This window comes from Triturus cristatus, chromosome 7 (genome assembly GCF_964204655.1).
Source record: "Triturus cristatus chromosome 7, aTriCri1.1, whole genome shotgun sequence".
NCBI classification, from domain to species: Eukaryota; Metazoa; Chordata; class Amphibia; order Caudata; family Salamandridae; genus Triturus; species Triturus cristatus.
Window position 1 is genome coordinate 1,402,776,125 of NC_140590.1, and position 26,908 is coordinate 1,402,803,032.

Sequence of the window (26,908 nt, forward strand, 5' to 3'; positions counted from 1 at the left end):
GCAAGTCGATTTTGCATAGACATGGCACGTACGGCACTTAACTCCGTATTTACCAAAAGAAATCCTCCTGCGGTATTTGTCGATAAACGATCAACCACTGTGGACAATTTCCGAATTCCATAAGCATTTAAAGAAATTCCCACTGCTGGAATCAAAACCCCAAAAATATCACCCACAATTTCAGACCAAGTTTCTCTCTTAAAACGTTTTAATAGGTTAATATCTTCTACATCACTTATTTTATCTGTATGAAAAATCTTAGGAAAAACCAAACCCACATAACATGTGCCATACCAATGGTCAGGCAACTTGTAATAAGCCTTGTTCCCACACACATAATACACTCCTGGAAAAATAGTATCTTCTCCACCTCTGAAACCCCAACCAGTCGCGACGAAGTATGTATCATGGCACTCACTAGTCCCCACAAAATACGTATCATATTGGGATTTCCTTCTGGTAATGCATAGTTTACCCTTCTGCGGTGCATCCAAAGCTAAAGTTGGACTAACCCCATTCCTCAACTCTTTTCCCATCTCAATGTCCCAAATTGTCTCACTCACTTCATATTTTCCTGCTTTCTCATGCATGTTCACTCTCCTTTTCTCTACCATATCCAGGAAAGCTTTCTCCTCTTCTTTCAAACTGCAAGTTAAATTATTCTTAAAAATGTAATCTAATGTTAGTCCTTTTTCTTCAATAAAAATCTCACCAAAAGTGTTAGCTTCTTTAGCTGGATTCAGCTCTTTGTTCATTGGCAAGTGCCCAAAAATACTATCTCTGTTAGACATGTTATAATCTATTTTCCCTAACAAATAGAAAACACTACTTAAAATACTACAAGAAATACCATATGTAGCTGGTAAATGATGATAAGTAACACCTTCTGAAACGGATGCAGGTAATTGCATGCAGACATAGCAATCCCTTACTTCCATTGTCTTCACATATTCATATAACAGTTTAGAAAAAACATTACTAGAAAAATTATTAATTGACCTATCCTTGTGTATGTAACTATTTCTAATTGGAACTACTTTTTGTGAATTCTTCTCTATATTAGTCATATTTTCTGCGTCCATCCCAAATTCAACCTTAAATGTAACTAATAAAACTAAAACACCCCATAGAAGCATTAATATTCCAGTACAACAGCAGCACATCTTGCACCACCTTCTAAAGAAGGCACATCTATTTGGGTTATTTTCTATGTTAGCCATTCTGCTTTAACTTCTACTCCACTACAGTAATTAGAACTTCAAATCTCCAACGTTTGTTCCAAACTCTTCAGCTTCTTCAAAGATCCTTCCGTTCACTTAGTCCAAGTGAATCCTTTTTACTCAGTTTGGATACTCATCATTTTTCACTCCAATTTCTTCAACATCAAATTGTATCAAATCTCCAACGTCGGAATCCTCAGTACTCGACTCCTCTCCAATGTCAGTCAAGAGTACTTTCAGAATATCACCAGTATCTTCCTCAACCACTTTTCTCAAGACCACTTCCGGATTATCTCGAGTCACTGTTTCTTCTTTTCCTTCTTCAGACAGTGTCACATAAGACCATTCCGGTGATCTGTACTTTTGGTTGGGTTTTTTAACTCTTTTTATTTCTACTGGTTCTTTTGTTCTCTTTGATTCTTCTTCTTCAGCCTTTGAAGTTTGACTGGATACCTCATTCACTTGTTCAGCTTCCGATGTATTTGCTTTTATTATCCTGTATCTCAGTCTTTTCACTCTGTTGTTAGGCCAACGATCTCCTTTCACAACCTTTTTCGGCTTTTCTTTAACACTCCTTTCTCCAATCGAAGTTCTCTTTCTCAGAACTCGACCTTCTGTTTGTTCATTCTCATCATCCGATTCTGTTTCAATTGCCTTTTGCTTTCGTTTCTTAGCAGTTTTCTTTTCTTTCACAGATTCTTTCACCACTATTTGAGACTTCCCTACTTCTGTCCCTCCTCGGGTCTCCGACACGCAATCTTCTTGCTGTCTATTTGTCCCTTTACCTAGCTCCTCATCAATGTTCCCTACACCTCCTCGGGGGTCTTCCGCAATCTGTCCCTCTCTATCTTTTTCTGACCCTGTTTCTTCAAGAATAATCTCAAGTGGCTCTTCAATCTCCTCCTCTTCTGATTCAGGAGTAGTCTCAATGTGTTTTCTCTTTTCTTTTCTTTTTCCTCCACTGCTATTCGAAACTTCAGGCTCTTTCACAGAATCAGAATCTGATCTTCCTTCTGATACTCGCAGTGAATCTCTTGAAGCTCTCTCTGCTTCTTTTCTCACTGATTCTGTATCTTCAGGATCTTCACCATCACTGGAATCTGACTCCTCATAATACTCTTCACCAGTTCCCTCTCTCGGACTTGGAATTCTCAGAGTATGACTTGCATGTACCCAGTGTCTTACTCCAGCACACTTTACTGCAGTCGTTGTAGTCAGAATAACTTGTCTTGGCCTTCCCCACCTTGGAATCAAGCAATTTCTTCTTCTGTGCACCTTAATCCTCACCCAGTCACCTGGACTCAGATCATTGGCTTGCTTCTTCTCAAGTGTGGTAGCTTCTTCTCCAACCTGGTGAAACACAGAATGAACTGCGTCAGCCAGGCCTTTACAGTAATCCAAAATCATGTCATCAGTTATTGTCATCAACTTATTCACAGGCACAAATGCATGGCGCATTGCACGTCCCATAATGATTTCATGCGGACTCAATCCTGTAGTTCTGTCTGGAGTAGATCTCATAGTCATCAAGACTAGAGGCAGAACATCTGGCCATTTCATGCCAGTGGCTAAGCACATCTTCCCAATTCTGTTTTTGATTGTGCCATTAATCTGCTCAACCACACCAGAAGCCTCTGGTCGGTATGCACAATGTAGCTTCTGCTGTATTTTTAATGCTTCACAAATCAAACCAATGAGTTCATTTTGAAAGTGTCTACCTCTGTCAGATTCAACTGTGACTGGAAATCCAAACCTAGGAATCAACTCCCTCAACAATAATTTTGCCACTGTTAATCCATCATTCCTCCTTGTCGGGTAAGCTTCCACCCACCTTGAAAACAAACAGACTACCACTAGGACATACCTCAGTCTGTTCACTTGGGGCATTTCAATGAAATCAATTTGCATTCTTGTGAAAGGACCTCCTTCTCTGCCAATTGTCCCTAAACTCACCACTGTCTTTTTCCCAGTGTTAAACTGCTGACAAATTAAACACCTTTGACAGATGCTTTCCGCAATTGTCCTAAACTTTGCATTGTACCAAGTCTGTTTAAAGGACCTAATCATCGCGTCCCTCCCCAGATGTCCCTGGCCATGATACATCCTTGCCATTGACGACAAAATTGAGTTTGGCATCACTGGTCTGCCATCTCTGTAGACCCAAACATGGTCTGTTTCTCTTGGAGCACATCCTGCCTTAACCCAATCTCGTTTCTCTTCTTCTCCTGCCTCATCTTGTAACTGTTTTACTTCATCCCACGTTTCTAGGACATTAGTAAACATCACAGAAGGGAAAGACATTTCCTTTTTTTCTCTTTCCCTGTTAATTGACTGATTTAGCTTCGCACAATACTGTGCCACATCGTTAGCATACCTGTTACCAACAGTGATAAAATCCTCTCCTGAAACATGTGCTGCACATTTCACAACTGCTAACTCTTTAGGCAGCTGTATCGCCTCAAGCAATTTTCCAATCAGCTCAGCATTCTTTATCGGAGTTCCACCCGATGTCAAGAAACCTCTTTGTAGCCACAGTTGGCCAAAATCATGCACCACTCCAAACCCATACTGACTATCAGTCAACACAGTTGTTCTCAAATCTTTCCCAATCTCACAAGCTCTTGTCAATGCCACTAATTCAGCAACTTGCGCAGATTTTACTCCTTTCAATGGTGATGCTTCCATAACTTCTGAAACTTTGCACACTGCATATGCTGCACAAAGCACACCATTATCATTTCTCAGGCATGATCCATCCACAAACAACACATGATCATTCTCAGGCAAGGGAACATCCTTGATATCTGGTCTTGGTTTCGTACAGTACTCAAGCACATCCAAACAATCATGATCATCTTCCATCTTTATACCCACATTCTCAATATCCGGCAAAAGTGTCGCTGGATTCACATTCGTACATCTTTCAAGAGTCACATTTGATGCTCCCAAAATCACTTTCTCATACTTAGTCAACCGACTATTTGACATATGCTGAGTTCTGCTTCTTGTCAAAAGAATTGCCACATTGTGAGGTACGAATACTCTTTCATGATACCCCATTATGATCCCCTCACTCTGTTCCAGGCTTCTGCATGTTGCAGCCACAGATTTTAGACAACCTGGTAAACCCACAGCTACATGGTCAAGTGTCGATGAGAAGTACGCAATAGGCCTTCTCAATTGTCCATGTTTCTGGATTAACACTGAAAGTGCACATCCATTTCTCTCACTGCAGTACAGTTCAAATTCTTTTTCATAGTCTGGCATACCCAGAGCTGGAGCTTCACACATTTTTGTTTTGAGCTCTTCAAATGCTGCCAATTGTTCTGCATCTAGATCCAATGGATCTGTCATGTCACTTTTTGTCAATTTAATCAATGGCTTTGCTATCAGGGAAATATTAATTATCCACTGACGACAATATCCCACCATACCCAGGAACATTCTCACTTCTCTCTGAGTTTTTGGAGCTTTCATTTCTCTGATTATTTTGATCCTGTCAGTAGTCACTTTTCTCAGACCTTTCTCAATATTATGTCCAAGATAATGCACCTCTTTCTTACAAAACTGCAATTTGGCTGGGGATACCTTTAACCCTCCATCTGCCAGATGATTCAGTAAAGCTATGGTATCCACTTCACAAGCTTCACGTGTTTTTGATGCCACAAGCAGATCATCAATGTATTGCACTAGCACTGAGCTTTCAGGCATGATCAGACTTTCCAACGATCTTTTCAATAACTGATTGAATATCGAAGGACTCTCCGTATACCCCTGTGGGATACGACACCATGCTAAAATACGCTGGCCAAATCTAAATGCAAAAATTGGCTGGCTGTCATGATGCAATGGAATTGAAAAGAATGCATGACACAAATCAATCACTGTATACCATTCAGCATCATGTGGAATTTGATACAGAATCACTGATGGATTTGGCACGATGGGACAACATGCCACCACAATCTGATTAACTTTTCTCAGGTCCTGTACAATCCTGAACTTGCCATTAGGCTTTTTCAGTCCCATTATCGGTGAATTACACGGACTACTCAGTAGTTCTCTTAGGACTCCTTGCTGAATCATTTTCTCAATTATAGGAGTTATCCCTTCAATTATCTCTGGTGTCATTTTGTACTGAGGAATGTTAGGATATGCAATTCCCTCTTTCACTGCAATTTTCACTGGATCTACATTGTTCATCAATCCCACATCCTCTCCTGTAAAATCCCAAACTGCTCCTTTCACTGTGTCTCTCAGCACTTGAGGCAGATCCTCCGGATTGAACACTGGAAATGTACCAATTAATTCATTTTCTCTATTTTCTAGAGTCATCCGGTAGAAAACATCATCATCTGGTGTCTCAAAAGCTATTCCATCTGGTGTACAGAAAATTGTGCAGTTCATCTTGCATAATAAATCCCTACCTAACAGGTTCACTGGGCTTGTGTCACAGACAATAAATCTGTGCATGTCTGTAAATTTCCCTATCTGTACTTTCACTGGTTCAGTAAGACGTGTTCTGATTTGTGTATTGGCTACACCAACTACTTGGATTGCTTCATCCGAGAGAGGAAGATTTCTAACATCTGTTGACCTGACAGTTGATCTTGTCGCACCTGTGTCTACTAAAAAAGTAACACTCTCTTCATTTATTTTCCCATCCACAAATGGTCCTGCCTGGTCTATTTCTAGAGTTGCACCAAGTATGCACTCTTCTTCTTCTCCTCGGCACCGTCAATAATCACCTTCAGACTCACTCCCTTCACTCTTTAACAAGTACTGTTGTACTTTGTTAGTACGTCTTGGTTTGTTTACCTGCTCATCATTGAAGAATCCCGAATCCTGACTGTACTTTTGTACCCCTCTATTCTGCGGTAAAGGTGGTTTTGGCTCTTGACTTTGCTGCTGTCTCACAACTTTCTGCTGTTGTTGCTGTTGCTGCTGGTTATTCCCTTCATTCTGCACCTGTTGATTTAAGGATTTACCCTCATTTAATGGTGGATTAGGACATTCAGATCTCCAGTGTCCCAGTTGGCCACAGTTGTGACACGGGAACTTTTTCTTTGCTTCCTCAAGACTTCCCCTTCCTTTACCTGCAAATCTTGGTCTATTTCCTGTATTATTTCCTGGATTATTTGCCTGTTCCACCAACTGTGCTTCCTGTCTTTCTGCAACTTTCACCTGTGCCCACATTGCTTTTTCCTTCAGCTTTCTTTGTTTTGCTTCAATTTCATCACTGAAATATTTTGCATGTCTCAGAATCTCATCTACTTTCTTACTCTGCCAATCCACTGTGTGTTCACGAATTCTCTCACTAATTTCAGGTCTTAGACCATATACAAATCTGTATACAAAATGACTCAAATCCTTGTCACCCAGATGTTCATCTCCACTGAATTGTTTAAAAGCCAGTATCAGCCTTTCGTAAAAAGCATGAACTGATTCTTTTGCTTCCTGTTGTGTTCGATCTATTTTAACCCAGTCTGTCTCTTTTGGAGGAACTTTACTCTTCAGGTATACCATCACCTGATCATACTTCCTCATCACTTCTGGATCTGGTGCCCCTGTTCTCGGATCTCTTGGATATTCCTCACTAGGCCAACTCACAACTATTTTACACTCAGTCCACAAGTCTGCTGGAACAATTATATCAAACAGACTATTCAGGTCAACCCACAGCACTTTTGACAATTTCACAAACCTGTCTACCTGCCTATACCACTCGACGGGCTTTTCTCTCAATCGAGGGAAATCATTCGTAAATGATAAAATATCTTGTCTGGTCCATGGAACATGTACATATCCTCCTCCAGGTATTTCTCTCATAGGAAACTGCTCCACTGGTTTCTCTTTTTCTCTCACTGGAAATGCCGAGTAAGTTGTTCTATCTTCAGATTCATCCCTTTTCTTATACCACCTATCCTTCCACTTTTCTACATCACCCCATCTACGCAATAATGCCACCATTTCTTTAATTTGTCCTGTTCTACCAGAATTATTCAAATTCTCTATGTCCTTCTCTGTGAAATCCATCCTGTACGTTTTCTGTAAAGCCTTTACTTTATCAATGTCAACTCCTTGCTCATTTGCTATCGCTCTCAGTCTATCATGTGTACTTCTTGCCCTCCATGTTATGCTCTTACACATGAACAATAATTCACCATCATGATGACTTTTCAGGATTTCTGTCGGAACCGTTCCTGTCACAAGCTCTTCTAATTCTATACGTAATTTAACCACATCAACAACTTGTGAATCTTTATCCTTTTTCTGAAGTACTTTCATCCAGTCATTTAGGTCGTCAACTGTTATTTCCGCAGTTTTTCTCGCTGAAACTATTTTCCTCTGCGGTTCTAAAATTGGCATCCCTAAACTACTAGAATCACTAACATTCATTAATTCATTACCTGTGTCATGTCTTGTTTGTCTCAGGTCATTTCTCCCTGTTCCTTTACCTGAATCTCCTGAAGGACCAGCTGAATTATTTGCAATATATGGAACTACCAGCCCATTTTCACTTACTCTCTGTCCATCAAACATAGGAATTACCGGACCTATAGTAACAGGCACTGTAACAGCTTCCATATTCATCGTTAACTCTCTAATTTTCTCAGTCAGTTCTGTTGTCGTCTTTGCTAATTGTCTGGCATTTCTGGCATTTTCCTCTCTGAAAGAACTATTATTCCTTGATTCAGATGTCATTTTTTCTTTCTCAACTGTATCTCTTATCGGAGAAACAACTGGTGTACTCTCTTCCGATTCTGATCTATATGGAGGTGGTCTCTTGTACATCATATCATTCAAGACCTCATCTTCAAACTCTCCATATCTTCTCCTATCTGTCTCAGAAACCCCTTCTTCTGAAGGAGCCGAAGCTTCAACTGTTCTCATAGGATATAATCCATCTGACATGGTAGCATCTCGCCATCTTTTCATTCTATCTTGATGTGTCTCACGATCATGTCTCCTCCCAAACATGTACCTGTACTGACCTCCAGTTCTCTGTCTTTCTCGATTTAATACTTCTTCTTCCCATTCCACTAAAGCCTCGAACAGTGTAGGTCTCGGCTTCGGGTCTAAGCATAACATCTTTTCCCGTAAATTTCTCAACACGGCCAGATTAAATGAACCATGTTCTGGGAATGCTAAAACACCATCTTCTTTAGTATAGCCAACCCAATTCTGCAACCATATACAGGTATGTAATCCATATTTCGCAACCATAAAGGATGCAGGTGTTTTCGCTGGAGGTAGCAACTCACCCTCTCTTGTCTTAACCTCTTTATCCTTACTAAACCATTTCTTAACCTTTCCAAAGAACGTCTTTTTCTTTTTCTCTTCTTGATAATACATCTTAACAAGCACTTATTAAACTCTCTACTTTTCTATCAAAAACTCAATTCTCGTTAACGCACCAGTCCTGGAGCGTCTACGTCACTAAGCAGCTCTTCCAATCCCTGCGCGACTCACACTAACGCACCAATCCTAGCGCGAACCCTATTCTGAGTCACTATCCAATCAGTGCGCGAACCTTCTGACGTCAGTAACCGCTGCAGTCTCTGTCTTCTGTCTCTGTCACTCGTCTACCCCTCCTTTACAAAACTCTCAGTAGACTTCGTGTGTCAAAATTTCTACAAAATCTATTAGTTACAACATGAAAACATCTCCATTGTCTGCTTCGCTAACCACAGAATAGTAAAAGAGAGTCTATTTCTCAAGAGTCAACAATTTTACATACATCTCATAACTGTTTCCTCTAGGACGTATCCAAAAGAGTCTTACAATCAATAAATGTATATGCATTCACACACGTTCATACGAGAAAAGTATAGTACATGCACACAGAATCCTGCTTCTTGAGAACAGCGCACAATCTGCCTCTGTACAGAATTATAGCTCCCAACAATTAAGCAGCTTACCTCTGCCCAGTTCTGCAAACAAGCTCAGAGAATACCTATTACTCCTCCCGCAATAAGCTTTAACGGAAATCTTTACGGATCCCTGGGACTTAAGACCAGAGTTTCACAGATAACCTTCACTACGATACATACTCCTTATATACCAGAAATTTTCTAATAGTAACATACAATGTCACTGATTCCGAACCCAGACAATGTGAACGCGCAACTTCAATTGTCACACGTAATTCCTTACAATCCCGCCTTTCCCGAGAGCAGCATATACACCTTCCTCTGCCCTACTACGGAACTGCTTCCACAGCTTCCAAGTTCCAGAAGCACTACATATAACTCAACATTACGACTCCAACATTTAGTATTAGTACATATACCAAAAACATCAAAATAGATCAATAATCAATAAGCTAATTTACAAGCAATCTTATCTTATCAGATCAAGACAACCATCTAAACCATCCTCTGCTACCAGAGAAATTGATACAGATCAGGGTATCAGAAATATGCCCACTACCACAGATAGAGTAATTTCACAGTTACACGCACATACATTCATCATACGCTAGGGCCCATTTCACTAACATACGCTCCAATACTCTACCAGCAGCAAACCTGTGGGAAGAAAACTCCTAATGCACCCTGCATCTATATCTAGGCGATAGGACCAGTTTAGTGGTTGCCTAACATAATATAAACAATCTATAAACAATAATCATAAAGTCTTCAATAAACGACAAGAAAAGAAACAACCAACACCATGTTCAAAAGTTATATTGCTTTATCTAGAATTAGTCAGAGTAAATCAGAATAAATCATTTCTCATAGTTACCTATTCTAAGTAGTGTCAGAACGGGTCAGGACCAGTCTCTCAGAAAAGTCTTTTCAGGATAAAGTCCTCAGCATCAGTCCTCAGCAACGCAAGTTCACGCAGCAAGGCGACGAAAGAAAGTGTGGGGAGAGCCCTCCCTAAGCTAACATTTTATAATACAAAATACAATGAAAACACACATGAATTTGACAAGTAAAACTGTATCACTGAGCAGAACGAGAAGGAAGGGATGTAACTTTGCAACATCTTGAAATCTCCGCTCAGGAAAAGTCATAATACGCAAATCACGGAACAGGAACCAAGAACTAGAAACTATTAAAGTATCCATCTCGCTCATTTCCCTCGGCAAACCGGCTTTAGCACAATGTTCTTTCTGAGGCTCATTGTTCACCAAGGACACATCATTTCTTTTGGAGATCCTCCAAGCTTGCTGATGTCCTCCCGGAAATTTCCATATAAGGACTACCGTCAGTTTTTCTGTTAACTGAACTCCAGCAGGGGTCTCCCTTGTCACATCACAGATTTTGCCGGCACCACAGCTCAGCCAAGCTTCAAATTATTCTCAGTTATTTCATGAAGGCCTCCATAGGCCACAATAGACCATCTTTAATTAAAGAGACAAAATAAAGATTACTACATCATAATGATTAGACAGTGTTAACCCCACTAACACCCTTATGTGTATGCATTTATCTAGCTTTGCGACATATAAAGCATTAATTCAGACAGCGTTTTGTGCTCAAAATAAATAGCACACAGCAACGTTTAAACATGAAAACTTGCACGTTATTGTGAATACAAAAACAGCACACGCATGCAAACCCTCGTGTAACCTTCTCTTGTATTAGGACAAACAGGTTGATTAGTGAAACACACTTGCACAAGACAAATAATTAGTTGTTAATTATTAATAAATTAATAAAACGCATAGACATGCCAGAGCTTCAAAAGCCCCAGAATTTTCTAACAGAAAACTCTGCTCCAGCACTTTGGAAGTCACATTTTTGTTTTCCCAATGATTTTAGTTCTGAGAACTGTAGGCTTTGGGGTCTCCAAACCAGTGATACATTTGGGCTTTTGAATTTTCAGGATTCAAATCCTCAGGTTTTGAGTTGGTGTGTAGTTATTTACATGCCATAGAGCCTGATTCCGAGTTTGTCAGCGTTTTCCAACCCCTGAGGAAAAAGGTTGGAATTCTGAGTTGAGTAGTAATTACCTCACCCGGTAATTAATGGAGTATATTAAATGCCTCACCCTTCATTAAAATGCAGCAGGTCAAATATGAAGTTAAGAGGCAAAAACAATACAGTATTTATCACACCATCTGCATTTTGGTGCTGGTAAGCACTAAAATCTCCATGCTGTTACCCAAAACTCGATATAGGGGTTATTTACCGCACCAGTTAAATTCAGAACCCCATGGTGTCAGATTCTATTGAGTGCAGTAAACAGCACCTCCCTTCTCACACACACACAATCTAAGCCATAGATTTTTGATCCGGCAAATAACGTGCTGGGTTTTGTGCATTAGATACAAAAGCATGGATTTTTAAAGGGTGTATGTTTACCAAAAATATTATCACGCAGGAAGTACCAGTCAACTGATATGGCGATTCCTAGAGGTAAATGATTTAGCATTTTAAAGTGCTCATTGCACATTACAAGGGTTTGAAAAAAAACAGCCCTAAGCCAACTAACCTTTGTATTTCTATAAGCTAGTAGGATAGAGTTTCTACTTTAGTAGACATCCATTTTAAGTGATGAATTGGTTACGCTGAGTATTGTATTAAGGAAACCATTGGCACTGTAAGTGTTTACTAACTCAGTGCCTACAATGAGCAAAATGCAAAGTGAACTAAACAGCTCCTGGGCCCAGGTTTCAAAACGGCACACTGCTCTCTGCGGCACACCTTTCAAATGGTGCTCCTGGAGCAGACCAGGACAGTGTGCCCTATTATTATGGATGTACTGCCTTGAAAAATGTGGAGGCTGCTTACAAACCGCTGTGTGTTTCACAGTGCAGTCGGCAGATACCTGCATTTTAGAGCGAGGATAGAGATCCCCCTCAAGATGCATGCAGTGATGTCTGGGGGTGGGTCCAAGGGACCTCCTTTCACCCCTCTAGAGAGCTGCCCACAGGGGGCATCAGTGCTATAGTTTTACAAAGAGGGCTGCACAGACATCTGCAGCACATTCTATAATTAGGACTTCCGGTTTTATGGTATCTATTTTTTTAACATTTCCGTCTGTATGTATCCATATTTATTTGGGCGACCTTATTGGTATTTATCCATATTTATTTTGAGAACAAATGGAGGTGTAAAATGGTATATTTCCACATTTATTTAACTAATAAACATGTACACATAGTTTGTTACCTGTCGCGTTTTAGCAAATTAAGCAGCCAAATATAGCGAAACATTACACCCACAGGTAAATATCAGCTTTATAATACACGCATATGTTAACATATAGATATATTTAGGGAAATCTGAACCAGTTTTTTTAACTTTCCAAGCTGTCTATCTGCTCAGCTGTTACCCTGAAAAGGACAAAAGACAGCATGGAGAGTCACACACAAGACACTTCATTTTCGGCATTTTTCCGCTTTTTAGGATAACTACATGCAGGAAACACATTGCTTTCTGACTGTATTTATCTGTAAAAATCTGTAAAAACGGAAAAATGAGAACCTTATCTATACTATCATAGTGCCCCTGGGTGCAAAAAGCAGGCCCACCAGCCAGTTGTGCCCCTGAGGAACTATGCATAATACAGCCCCCGGTGTATTCACAAGAAAAAGGACAATGTGCCAATTGACAAACTGTCTCAATGGTCTAAGGTCTTCAGTATTAGTCATTTTGTTAGTTCTCATACTGCGACTACGGTCTCAATATGAGGACTAACAAAAGTAAACATTAGAGCTGATTCACTTTCAATCAACACACAAAATGATAAAAACAAACACTTGTAACCCAAAAGACCGGAGGAGAGGGTCCAAGGGAAGGAGTTTAAAGACCTGCAAGGAAAAATATCCCCTTTTCAAACACAATTATAACACAAAATAACCTTGGGTCTATGTACGTAAGAAAACTAGCTGAGCAATCTTGCTCAGCTAGTTTTCGTACGTAAATAGACCCAAGGTTATTTTGTGTTATAATAAAGAAAAACACTCGCCATATTAACATCAGACAGTACTATACATTTTTATTTGAGACATATCTTACTGTGCTTCATTCCTTGCTGTGATCATAACACGTTTTCAGGTGTTATCTATCTGCCTTTCTAGTGCTAACTGTGTGTACACACATAATTGTCTTCAATGCAATTTCAACATTAACAGAGAATCAGCCCACTGTTTAGTGCTTTCAACTATTGACTGAAATAACTTTCTCTACTTCCTGCTCAAACGAAAAACAGCTTGCAAATCTGATTTCATTTCTTGTTAAACCACGTTTATTGGTTACCTAAGACATCCTGGGTTGCATTCTTAGTCACCCAGCCCTTGTTGTGCAATTTTGAAACTGTGATGACAGCCTTGCACTGACTGCATTGTCAGATAAAAGACGAAATGTAAGGTGTGAACCTGTATATATTATATAACTGGGAGGTGGAACACCCTGGTGTATAACTTCTAACATTACACATCTTTCTCATAAGTTCAAGCCGGAAGAAAAGGAAGATCTGGAGGGATGTATGCAGTGCTTTAAGTGGGCTAGTTTCCGCCAGTGCTCTGCAATTGACATTGGTCCCTCCTCTGCCTTCTTTTGTGGCTTCCTGTCAGGCCCTCATTCAGAATTACAATCTGTGAGATAATTATTACACCCTTGCAGTTTATCCCTGATACGACTCCCATCAGGTTAAACATGCTAAATGTTATCAGGGGAAAAGGCCCACAAAAAAGGCAAACCAAGCAGAATTTGATGTGTTAATAACCGATTTGGCATATTATGTCCCATTTCAGGTTAAAAGCTTGGATTAGGAGGAATTCACCTTGTGGTAAATAATTCAAACTGAGTTAATAGTAATAACCATGTGTGATAAGTATCACACCCTATTGTGTCCAACCTAAAATGACGGCCCAATGAGTGAATCGGTGTCCAGTTAAAGAACAGAAAAAAAACAGACCGTTTTGGAGCCAGGGACTGGGCATAAACACAATTAGACTAATGCAGTTGGACTGGGCACCCTGCTGGTTCCGGGCCACTTCACTATAGGTGTACATGTTTTTCCTGTTCACACCAGGATTATCAAGAATATCAAAAGAAGAAGCAAGAGGACCAGGACAATAAAGAAGAGGAAAATGTGGAAGTGGAGGAGGTGGACTGAAGAAAGAGAACTAGACACACCCAGGGGAGCAAAAAGCCCAGGAGGAAAAGGACAATGGCCACCAAGAGGATTAAGGCCTCCAGAAGGACCAATTGCATGGAGAACGGAAGCATCAGGACCAGGACTAGCAGGATGCCCAGGACCACAATATCCAGAAAGTCCAGGAGTCGTAGGACCAAGAGGAAGAGGTGGCAGACCAGGGGAATGAGACCTACCAGGAAGACCAAGACCATGACGACCAGGTGGAAGAAAGAAAGTAGGAGGGTCAGGATGAGGAACAGGACCAAGTGGAATGTCATAAAAAGTGAGGTGGCCTGAAAAGCCAGGAGGGGGAGGACTAGTAGATTTAGGAGGAACACAATAAACAAAAAGACTGGGAACATAGTAACTGAAGCCACTGCAAGACCAAAACCAGGACCACCAGGAGGACCATGACAAGGTGACCAGAATCAAGACAAGACCAGGGGCACAAGGAGGGCTAGAATGACTAGAACAGGTGGACCCGCATGACCATGGGAAGAGGAATTGTAAGAGCAGAAGGAGGAGGACTAGGATGACCAGGTATAACCCGGGCTTACCCTCCAGGATAAGATGAACCAAGACCAGGATCATCACAAGGGTCGGGGAAAGGATGACCAGGGGATGGAGGGGATATCAGTAGGGGAAAAGGAGGAGGGTCAGGAGGAGGAGGAGGAAGAATACCATGAGAAAGATGGCTATGAGGAGGGTGAGGATATGGACAACCATTTAGGGCAAGGATACCTTTGACAGAGATGGTCCAGAAAGCAAGAAGAACCAAGTGGAGAAACAGGAACTGTGCTAGAAGAGCCATCAAAAGGACCTGGGCTACCACAAGGACTAGGACCACCAGGAAGATCAGGTCCAGGACCACCAAGCAGACTAGGGGGGCAAGGACAACGACCACAAAGACCACCACCATGAAGACCAGGAGGATCAGAAGTGATTCTGTACCACATGTATTAGGGCAGGTCTGGAGTTACAAAGACCACACCTCTTATAAACTGTTCTTAAATATACTTCTTAAGTCACTTCCTCAGAAAGGACCCGTATTGTTTAGACCAACTTAACGTGATGCATATATTTGACTACCATCAGCAACTGCTAGCCTTACAGAGGACCAGAACCACCAGCACTAAAAGGAACAGGACCAGGTGAACAAGGAAAACTAGGCCTAAAATGAGCGGCATGGCCAGAAGACCCACGAGGAGGAGGACTCATAAGAGCAGAAGAAGATACGGTCCGGGACCATTTAGGCTGACCATCCAGGTGAACAAAGAGGGGGCCACCATGAGGCCAGAACCGAAATGATCAAATCAAGGAAAACCAGAAGGACAAGAGACAGGAGGACCAGGTGAAGGATGAGTGGTGCCAGGAGGAGCATCAGTGAGAGAAGGACTAAGTAAACCAGGAAGAGGTGGGCCACATAGAGGACCGGGACCTCTAGGAGAATAAGCACTAGGAGTACCATGAGGAACAGGACCAGGAGGGTGAGGACCATAAAAACAACAACCAGGACGACCTGGATGATGATGAGTACCATGACAACCAGGACCAGGAGGACCAAAACCGGGATGGCCAGGAAGACCATAAGAGAATCTAAGCTGTATGTTTTATAACAACCCCTTAGTTACAAAGGGCACACATTTCATATAAATTATGTGGCAGGATTGACTAACTTATGTGAAAGAAAAGGGAAATTAGGTGGCATAAAGTGGCTCATTTTACGGTATTAGTACTTCATTATTTTGTCATTTTTATGTATGTTAGCATTGTCTGGGCAACTGGTTCGCCTCAGTATTATCCATTTAATGCATAAATACAGCAATTATCAACTTAATAGTGAGCAGATATATTTTACAAAGTGCAGAAATTGGGTTAAAGAATCATGGTTGCTGGGGTATATTTTTATTTTTCTGTGTTGCAGTGGGGCACCTTCTTTTTCTAAAGTCAATCAATCAATCAATCAATCAATCATGTAACTTGTAAAGCGCACTACATACCCGGGTGGGTTTCAAGGCGCTGGGGGGGGGGGAGGGGGGGGGAGATGTTACTGGTCGAAGAGCCAGGTCTTGAGTTGTCTCCTGAAGGTCAGCAGGTCTTCGGTTTGACGTAGGTGGAGGGGGAGGGTGTTCCAGGTCTTGGCGGAGCGATGGGAGAAGGATCTCCCTCCGGAAGTAGTTCTCCGGATGCGTGGGACCGTGGCCAGGGCGTGGTCAGCGGAGCGGAGTTTCCTGTTGGGTACGTAGAAGGAGAGTCGACTGTTGAGATAGGCTGGGCCGGTTTTGAGGAGTGCCTTGTGTGCGTGGACCAGGAGCTTGAAGGAGATTCTTTTGTCGACGGGGAGCCAGTGCAGGTTCCTCAGGTGGGGGGTGATGTGGTCGCGGCGCGGGACATCGAGGGTCAGGCGTGCAGAGGCATTCTGGATTCTCTGTAGTCTGCTGATGAGCTTGGACGAGGTTCCGGCGTAGAGGGCGTTTCCGTAGTCGAGCCTGCTGCTGACCAGGGCCTGGGTGACAGTTTTCCTCATGTTTGTCGGGATCCATCTGAAGATCTTGCGGAGCATGCGGAGGGTGTTGAAACAGGTGGAGGAGACTGCGTTGACTTGTTTGGTCATGGAGAGTTTCGAGTCAAGGATGACTCCCAGGTTGCGTGCGTGGTCGGTGGGGGCCGGGGGGGACCCCAGTGACGTGGGCCACCAAGAGTCGTCCCATGCGGAGGGGTTGGACCCGAGGATGAGGATTTCTGTCCTGTCTGTGTTCAGTTTGAGGCTGCTGTCCTCCATCCAGTCGGCGACGGCCTTCATTCCCTGGTGGAGGTTGGATTTGGTGGTGAGGGGGTCCTTGGTGAGGGAGAGGATCAGCTGAGTGTCGTCGGCGTAGGAGATTATGTTGAGGTCGTGTTGTCGGGCGACGCGTGCTGGTGGTGCCATGTAGACGTTGAACAGCGTCGGGCTGAGGGAGGATCCTTGTGGGACGCCGCAGTTGATCTTGAAGGCCTCGGAGCGGAACGGGGGGAGGCGGACTCTCTGAGTTCTGCCAGAGAGGAAGGAGGTGGTCAGTCCAGGGCCTTGTTTCGGATCCCTGCGTCGTGGAAGCACGGGCGTAGTGTGCAGTGGCAGACGGTGTCGAAGGCAGCGGAGAGGTCTAGGAGGAGGAGGGCTGCCATCTCGCCGTTGTCTAGCAGGATCCTGATGTCGTCTGTGGCGGCAATGAGGGCGGTCTCGGTGCTGTGGTTGCTGCGGAATCCTGATTGTGATGGGTCTAGGATGTTGTTGTCTTCGAGGTGTCGCGTGAGCTGGGTGTTTACTATCTTCTCGATGACCTTAGCTGGGAACGGGAGCAAGGAAATGGGCCTGAAGTTTTTGAGGTCGCTCGGGTCTGCTTTGGGTTTCTTCAGTAGGGCGTTGATCTCTGCGTGCTTCCAGTTCTCAGGGAAGGTGGCGGTCTCGAAGGAGAGGTTGATGATTTTGTGCAGGTGGGGTGCGATGGACGTGCTGGCTTTGTTGAAGATGTGGTGTGAGAGGAGGTCTAAGGGCAACCGGAGTGGATAGATCCCATGGTCTTGATTGTGTCCTCGATGCTCACGTTAGCCCAGGTTGTCAGCGTTTCGTGGGTAGTGGGGTGCGGTGGGTTAGGTGCGGTGTGGTCGGCAGGGGTCGTCCGGGGTCTGAAGCTGTCGTGGATGTCGGTGATTTTCCAGTGAAAGAAGGTGGCGAGTGAGTCACACAGGGCTTGTGATGGTGGGATGTCGTTGGCGTTGGATCTGGGGTTGGAGAGTTCCTTCACGATGGTGAAGAGCTCCTTGCTGTTGTGTGCGTTGTTGTCAAGGCGGTCTGTGAAGGAGGTTCTCTTGGCGGTCCTGATGAGGTGGTGGTGGTTGCGGATGGCGTCTTTGTAGGCAGTGTGGCTGTCTGGCGTCTTGTTCCTGATCGTGTGTTTTCCAGTTTCCGGCAGGTGCATTTGGAGTCGAGGAGTTCCGGGGTGAACCAGCTGACTCTTCTGCTGGTGCCTCTGTTGGTGGGGTTTTTCAGCAGCGTGATGGTGTTGGCGCAGTCGTTCATCCAGCGTTCTAGGGACAGCGCACCATCATCCGGATTGGTGGGGTTCATCGGAGGGTTGAGTGCGAGGCTTGTCTGTAGTTGTTCTTCAGTGATTTTGCCCCAGCGGCAGCGGGGGGTCTGTAGGGTGCGGTGGTGTGTGAGTGGTTTTCGGAAGGAGAAATGGATGCAGTGGTGGTCAGTCCAGGTGAATTCGGAGACGTGGCTGAAGGTGACGTGGGGGGAGGAGAAGATTGCGTCAAGTGTGTGGCCGGCGATGTGGGTCGGCGTTGTGACGAGTCAGGCTGATGCTGTTATAATTATTGACCACACGACAATTAGCAGGCGATATATGGGGGTTTGTATTATTTTGGAAGCAACACCATTCTCAAGTATAGCTGAAGAGATTTATTTTCTGGATGCATCCAGTATTCTGTGGTTTGTATCCCATTGGATGTATAATTTGAGATAAAGCATACTAAATGATATGCTAAAAGGATTAGACTAATCAAGTGGGATAGAGGAGAGGCATTTTATGGCATGGGTTTCTGCAGACAATAGATATTTTATTTTTCCTTTGTTTTTCGTAAGATATAATGATTGTTGGAGAAGACTGTGGCGTTAGGGTAGGTTCTAAAAGATAATGAAGGGTTTGCGTTAGAGTTGACCCAATTCATATTACAGATGCCTAGGAAGTTTTTCTTTAGGCAATACAAGTCTAGACGTTTCTTTGAGCTTAGCTGCATTAGTTGCATGGTGCTAGTGGCAATAATGTGACGCAATTTTTGAGGCATTCGTGGATGTCAGAATTCATGATCAGGACCATTAAAATTATGTGTGTTTGTGGCTGAGACGTTTTATGCCTATTTATGGATTTGCCACATTTGCCTCATAATAGTTTATCTGCTGTATACATAATCTGTAGATTGTACTAAAAACTCTGCAGGGCATGTTGCCAAGCAGTGGAAGGCCTTAGGCAAAGGTTGACTAGTCACCTTTCTATTTCTTATTTCCCAGACAGTGTTGACATGTATAAAAATGACAAAATATGTAATATGTTCCACTAATTCAAGCGCCCCACTTGTTGCTTTCACCTACCTTATGAAGTGGTCCAGTTGGCCGTCTAATATGATTCAATATTTTTTCTTTTTCACAGCAGTGATATGAAGTAATGGCACATTAATTATTAAATCCCATTGATCTGCATCATACCAAAGATGTTTTTCTCTTCTTCTGACACAAAAATTCTGCACCATAATCCCATCCCCCGCCCGAATCCGCGACCTGCACGGCTTGTGCTCAGTGCGCTTCAATCATCTCGTTTCCCTGAAGGAATTTTTTTTAACCCTTCATGGGCATTGTGCTAACAAAAAGTTGGGAAGAACATAAATATTGTGATATGGATTAAGAAATATAAAGGATATATTTTCTGGCGGAGAAGGTTCCTAAATAAGCAGACCAGTATGACAGTTTGAGACTCAGGTATATGCCGACTTGTTCCTGAGGCTTGCTCTCACTTAGTGGGAGACTCAGTGTAGCCATCAACGAATTATGTGCAGTTTTTGCAGCACAAACACTAGGGACCTGAGTATGGGTTTGGAGGTGCAGAGCCCGGTAATAATCAAGTAATATTATACCAAAATATGCTGCATTCTGGCACATAAATTGTTTTTTCTTGCCACATAATTTAGTCAACCATATTGCATAACTTGGTTGTCCCCGCCACATAATTCCAGTGGCCCTGCTCATGACAGGTGAGGATTAGGGGTGACTGCTAAGCCACCCTGTTTGCTGGCAGCACAATTATTTTGAAATCTTGGAGGGGAGCAGGTCCAACATTGATAATGAAGTACCTTCACAAGAACTTTGTGAGAGATTGTCACCTATGGTGTATTGCAGAGAGCTGGAACAACTGACTTAATCTTTCCTACTGCATCTGCACAGGCTCAATTGCTGCATCCTGGCTTCTATACTTTTTTGCACTTTTTCAGTCAGATTAAGTGCAGCAATGTCAGATTCTCCCTGTCATGGAGTAAGCCAGTTTGCCTAGTAAGGACTCTGTTTTCCACTCCTTAGGTGGTGTCCCCATTAGTCACAATACCCCTGCCGCATTACCCAGAACAGTCATACAAAACAGGGTCCACAATGTCCAAAGAGACTGGACAATCAACCATGACACTGTCCACAGTTTTTGTGTTCCAGTGTTCCGCTCTTTTGAATCTGAGTAAGCTGGTAGTAATTGTTTTTCACCACTGGTAAGTCCAAAACATCTTCCAAGAATTTGTAAACTCCCACAGCAGGAGTGGTATAGAGTGTAGGCTTTATGGGAAGATTCAATCCTTACTGGTTTCTTGGAACCTTGGGATGAGTCACCTTGATGCCAGAACAACCACAATGTTAATCGTTTCCTCCAGGAAGTAAGTGTGTACCGTTCTCCTTCTCGGAGATCACAGCCAGGGTTAGATCTTCTTCATTCTCTACCAATTAACTGATCACAAATGAATGACCGAAGGACAGGGCTAATCTTTGCCCTAAGTACCTAGATATGACTCTAAAAGGAAGGGGCTGGAGACAAAAAGCTTCATGTCTGTAATGGGGTGAGGCAAGGTACTCAAAGCATGATTTGGGAAGTCAGTCTTAGCAGTAACCACTTTGTAACCTTGGCACAAGCTACTGGAAAATGTGATGAGTATGGGTGGCAATGATGAGTCAACTAGAGACTGAGGGAATCAGAAATTATCTGTAACTACCTTATTTTTGAACACACAAAACTCCTACAATATATGGTGAGTTATTCAGTAATGGTATGAAACATTACCCATGTAGCAGCCTAACATCCCTGCCCCAGAGACGTTTTAAGGCATGAGCAAAGTGAGAAATTGGCTAGGGTCCCCACCTTCCAGGGGGCCCCTGAGGAAGTACATTTTCTCTCTACTTGACTTCTGTCTATCCTATTCCTCTATCTAAGCCTCTCTCTATGTCTGCCTACCTCTACCTCTGACTCTGTCTCTCTACTCTGTCATTTTAAGGATTTTTTGGGCCCAGAGCAAGACATATTTCAACATTTATTTTCAGAACCTGCTAAAGTTTAACATGTAATTTAGTATTGTTTGGTATCACGTGACTTGAATTAGTAGGAACTAGGTAATGCAATTAAGATGTGTTCCCTATGTTTCCTTCCGGGCCCCCAATCTGTCTTGCCTGGGGCCCCCAAAATCCTTCAATTGATCTGCCTCCCGCCAAAGCATGTACATTACAGTGTACTGCACCACGAGAAATATGTGTACTTATGGCCAGCTGATGGTGATCAGACCCTGAATTGGCCCCCATGGCGATGACACCAGCACACCACACTATTGTATAAGCAAACCCCTGTGTTTGTTTCTGTTTTGGTGTTAGGCATGCCACGGACCTCTAGTCCTTCTCATGTGAGATATATTCGGCATGAACTAGTCTCATTCAGCTAAAAATTATGTGAAATCAATAATGCGAAATTTTAGGATATTTTCTGAACTTTACATAAAGCAAAATTTGCAAATTTTAACGCCATATTTAAATTTTACCCAAAACTAGTTCTGACTATAATAGTGCATCTGTACATATAACTTATTTCTATGGTATACCAATGGTCACATAATCCCTCCAAATTGTAATCACAGTGAGAGGACCGTCTCAGCAATATTACAGACACCGACAAACCACATTCAGTCAAAGGGTGTCGCACAGTCAAATTTGAATTATAAAACTGCCCAATTCTTTCAATAAATGTGCTCTCAACAGTCCCATGTCACTTTTTGTTTTACATAAGTACTATACGTTTGTCATGGAGACTGGTTGAAGTGAGGGAGGTGTACTGGGAATGGTGTTGCCAATCTTTTTTAATTTTACAAAAGAGTTCCCTACTTCTTGTTGAAAAACAATCGTCCTTGGACAGTTAATGTTGACCTTCAGGTGCCTCCAGCTGAAAAAGAAGGGCGGGGGTCTCATGTACTGTAGCGCAAACGGAGAAGCCGTCAGGTAGAGGAGAAATAAGTTGTCTACCAGGCAGGCGGGCAACTAGAGCCAAATTTCAGGGGGGGCTGAAAAAGATTTCGGGGGGGGGCTAAGTCTTCCAGATATAGGCAGAGTGGCTGTAAGAAGGGGCGAAAACGCAACAAAAGCCTCATTAACGAGTAAATGGTCTTTTAAAGACCTGTGAAGTACTCGGGTCCGGCTGCAATTAGACGGGCTGACACACATGACGGGGGGGCTGAAGCCTGGCGAGCCCAATGGGTGTTGCGCGCCTGCTACCAGGGGACCTTCTACCTGGAAGAAATGTAAGTATTGTTGTGCAGTTTTAGAGCAAGAAGGAAAGCAGCTGGGTTACAAGTGACTGCACTGCCTAGACATGTCACACAATAGTTAATAGGAGTATTGCCCACCTCAGATGGCCAGCTGCCACAAGACCATAAATATTTAACATTCACAGTGGTATGAGAGGCAATACATTATAAGTTTCACAGTGTGTATATCAAGTACAGTTAATTAGAGAGTCCACGCTGAAGCTTGTGTTCTTAGCTGATCTTTAATATTGAGACGTTTCAGAGTTCAGTACAGCCAAGTTCAGTACAGCCAACGCGTTTCACCCAAACATGGGCTTCTTCAGGGCAAGTTAAGGAAGTCAATGAAGCGTTTATTGAGAGATAGATAGGCAAGTAAAAAATCGAACAGTAGATCTTGCAGAGAATTAGCTCTGGAAATCCTAGGCAATAGAAGACACTCGGTAGTGTCTCTAATGGAATGGATCCCTGTTAGGATAACTTAGAGGAGCCTCGAGTGCCGGTGTATCCGTGTCGGTACAGTATACCTACCGACACGGATACACCGGCACTCGAAGCTCCCTACTACAGGACCTGCAACGCCGCTCCTCTAAGTTATCCCAACAGGGATCCATTCCATTAGAGACACTACCGAGTGTCTTCTATTGCCTAGGATTTCCAGAACACAAGCTTCAGCGTGGACTCTCTAATTAACTGCACTTGATATACACACTGTGAAACTTATAATATATTGTCTCTCATACCACTGTGATTGTTGTGCAGTTGTCAATCAGCAAATCGAAAAGCTGCTTGGAAGCAAGTAAAGTTTGTAATTGATGGAGTTACTCCAGGCTTCCTGTTGGCAAATATATATTCTTTCTGAGAGGAAATGCAAGGCTGTCAGCGGTTGAGTATGGAAATTAGTTCTTCTTTAAAGAAACTTACAAAAATGGTTCGTGCAAGGTGCAATCTGATAGTGTACCACTAGCAATATATATTTTGTAACACTTGTTTTATCCTCGACACTATTATTGTACTGCGTGTAATACCATTTTAAAATAATGACTTGCATAGTGACAGTGCTTTCAGTCACAGGCTGGAACCTCATAGCACTATAAATATAAATGTCACTATTCCCCACTGTGCAGACCAGGATTCAGTTCTGAGAGAGTCTGGTTACAAAAACTGACAGCCACAGTGAGCTCATTAACCAATTGTGCTTTCAAACAGTAAAGAGTATATTTATTGTACACACTTCCACTGATTACTTTAATGTGCATGTATATTTCGTTCGAGGGGTGCTCATTATATTTGATATATATTTTCCTGGAGGTGGAAGGTCAACAAATTAGTTGCAGATTATTGTGTTCCTTTTAGCCCCCAGCGGTTCCTCACCCCACCCAGGATCACAGTCCCCAAGCTGTATAATGCTTTTCAATTACTGGACATGGGAAATCTGCCTTGTGTTAATTTCTTTCTTTAGATGCTGTGTGTCTATGATGTGGGTAGTGTTCTATTTCAACACTTTAAGCATTACACAAAGCTCCTAGCACATAAATGCCAAAATCCTAATTATCTCTTGTTCGATAATTCTGCTTGTTGTCTTGTTTTAAGCATGTCTTTTGCTGGTGTACTTTTTCTAATACCCGCTGATTTAACCTACACTCATGTTCAAGGTGTGCATCAAATATAACCCCAATTTGCCCTCAGGCGTTTAACTCCAGTCTGGGGGTGATTTACAAATTACTGACCAAGTCAACCAACCTAGGCATCAATAACCTCTGACCTTCAAGGATGGTGGTTATCTGACTGTTTCAACCACCCGCGTTTTCTCCCTTCACTGTATTCAGTATGATGTCTTTGCTTATATCTTTATGCATGCTCATGTCCTGCGATGTAGTGCAATTGTTTCTTTTCATGTGTGTATGTAAAGCGCTCTGATACCCACTAGCGCTATATAAAACTTTGGAAATAAATAAAATAAAAAATAAATATACTTCGCCACAAAACGTTAAAAAAAATCTAACAAACTCTTTTTGTGCTAGTCTCTCACTTAGTGATTCTTTTTAATTGACACATTTAATTAAAATACAATATTAACAATTGTGCAGCACAATCTTTCAGAGATGCGCCAATTAACACATTACGTCTTTGTCTCTGGTGAGCAACGCTCTATACACAATATATTTATTTCTCAGAACAAAGTGCGCCCCTCGTGCTCCGTATTAGACGGGTATTCCAGCAGGACAGAGGCCTCTTGCGGTTCAGCAGCTTCTGCAACAATAAAATGACCGAGAAAGAAACCGCCCAACTTCGAGGCAAATCGCGTAAACGGTGGATGAAGTCTGTTTTTCTCCAGTAGGTCCTAGTTTTTTGTTTTTTTTTATTACTTGGGATTGGAAAGAAGAGATGTTGACATCTCTCAACGTTAAATGGCAGCACCCTTTATTTTCCATGGAACTGTCACTCCCACGCGTTAGGAAAGTGAAGGAAGCAGGGTGTGCCAGGACGGGGTGTCAGTTCTTCGGAATGGGCCATCCAAGTACATCAGGGCCCTTCCCTTCCTGCCAGCTAACACCAGCAGTCTTTACTCACCAGAGACAATGAGCCATTGACAGCAGGTGTTTCTGGGTAATCGCCCTCCATCAAGGCCTATTGTGCTCTGTGTTTGCATTCTATCAATGGGGAGACGCTCGGTCTGAGTGGGAAATGTCTCGAGACCATTCACAGCGCTAAGAGGGCGTATCGTGCGGAGCTGGGAGGGTGCGGCGTATATGTAACACCTGGGACTAGCCTCTTGCGTGGATGCAATTGCATTGATGGATTATTAAAACCATTTTATAAAGTGCCATCTATAATACAAATTGTAGGAGTAACGTCCAACGGAATCATTTTTACAACCAAAAATGCATTTTATTTCGAACATAGCTTTCTATGCAATCAAAGCCATACCATCGCAATGTTAATCCTGCATCCTATAGGTATTCCTTGCCAGTGGTGCAAATCCAAGCTCAGAACGCCAAATAATAAAACATAAAAGCTTCCCAGTGAAATAATCAGTAGGGCTCGATTTGCAAAGATGTAGACATAAGTGGGAGAGATGTTGGCCTAACCACTAGGGCGGTCGACCTTGGAGATTGGGAAACCGGTTCGATTCTCGGCAGGGACGCTCAACATTCGTGATTCTGGGCAAATCACTCTATCTCCCCGTGCCTAACAAAACAATGAATGTGTCCCTCTGTAATGTAACTGATGCTCATGTAAAGCCTTTGATAGTTCACCTATATAAAACTCCACACACAAAAAAAAAATAGGTGTGTGTAACTTTGTCTTATAGAACTCCTGGCTTATTACAGAATTCCAGGAGTATACCAGCAGTCTTTGCTGAAAGTACTTAAAGTCAGAATACAATATTTGTGAAGCTAACCCTTGGCATCTGCTGACCCAGGGCCCCCAGCAGGTACACAGTCCCCGAGTAGATTAATGAGAAAACCAACGAGTGCATCACAGAGTGTCTTTCAAAAGCGATACCTCCACCGGGATGTTTATCCCACACAAATCCCAATTGGCTTCTATCCCTGCCTGAGTCATCTCCGAACTTTTTCAAAGTGGGTTTATTGCAATGCGTGTGCTCTGTATCAAAACATGGGCGCTGGCCCGAATCACAAATATTTTGCTGCGGCTTTCCCATGCGGCCTCACTTACCAGAGACGTTTTAAGGCATGGGCAAAGTGGGCTCTGGCCCCAGGCCCCAGACTTTCAGGGGGGCCCCCTTATGGAGCCAGCTATGTTCTGCAGAGAGCATTACCCTGGTGACCATGGGTAATTTTTAAACAAATTCTTTCAAATACTGTTTTACTTTAACTTATTTTTAATGTGGGTGATGTGAGAGAGTGTATAAGGGGCATTTTGAAGAGAAATGCTGTGTTTACCTTTTGTGCAACATCCATAAAAAGGTTATTTTAGCTGAAAACAGGACCTCACATATTCGAATTGGAAGGGCGTCACAGAGATTATTAGCAGTTATATTAGTGAGCTGCTGCTGTGTTAAATATTGAAAACACAAGTCACTATCCCTAAATATTAGATGTAAACACATTCCAAAACTTGGACGAGTGTGCTTCTGCGCTGTCAGTGACCTGGCTAAAGAGATCATGAAAAATCTGAAATTGGATCTTAAATTAAAAGTTGTTCTGAACAGGGGCCCCCAAAATTCGTTTGGCCCAGGGCCCCCAAGATCCTTAAGATGTCCCTGT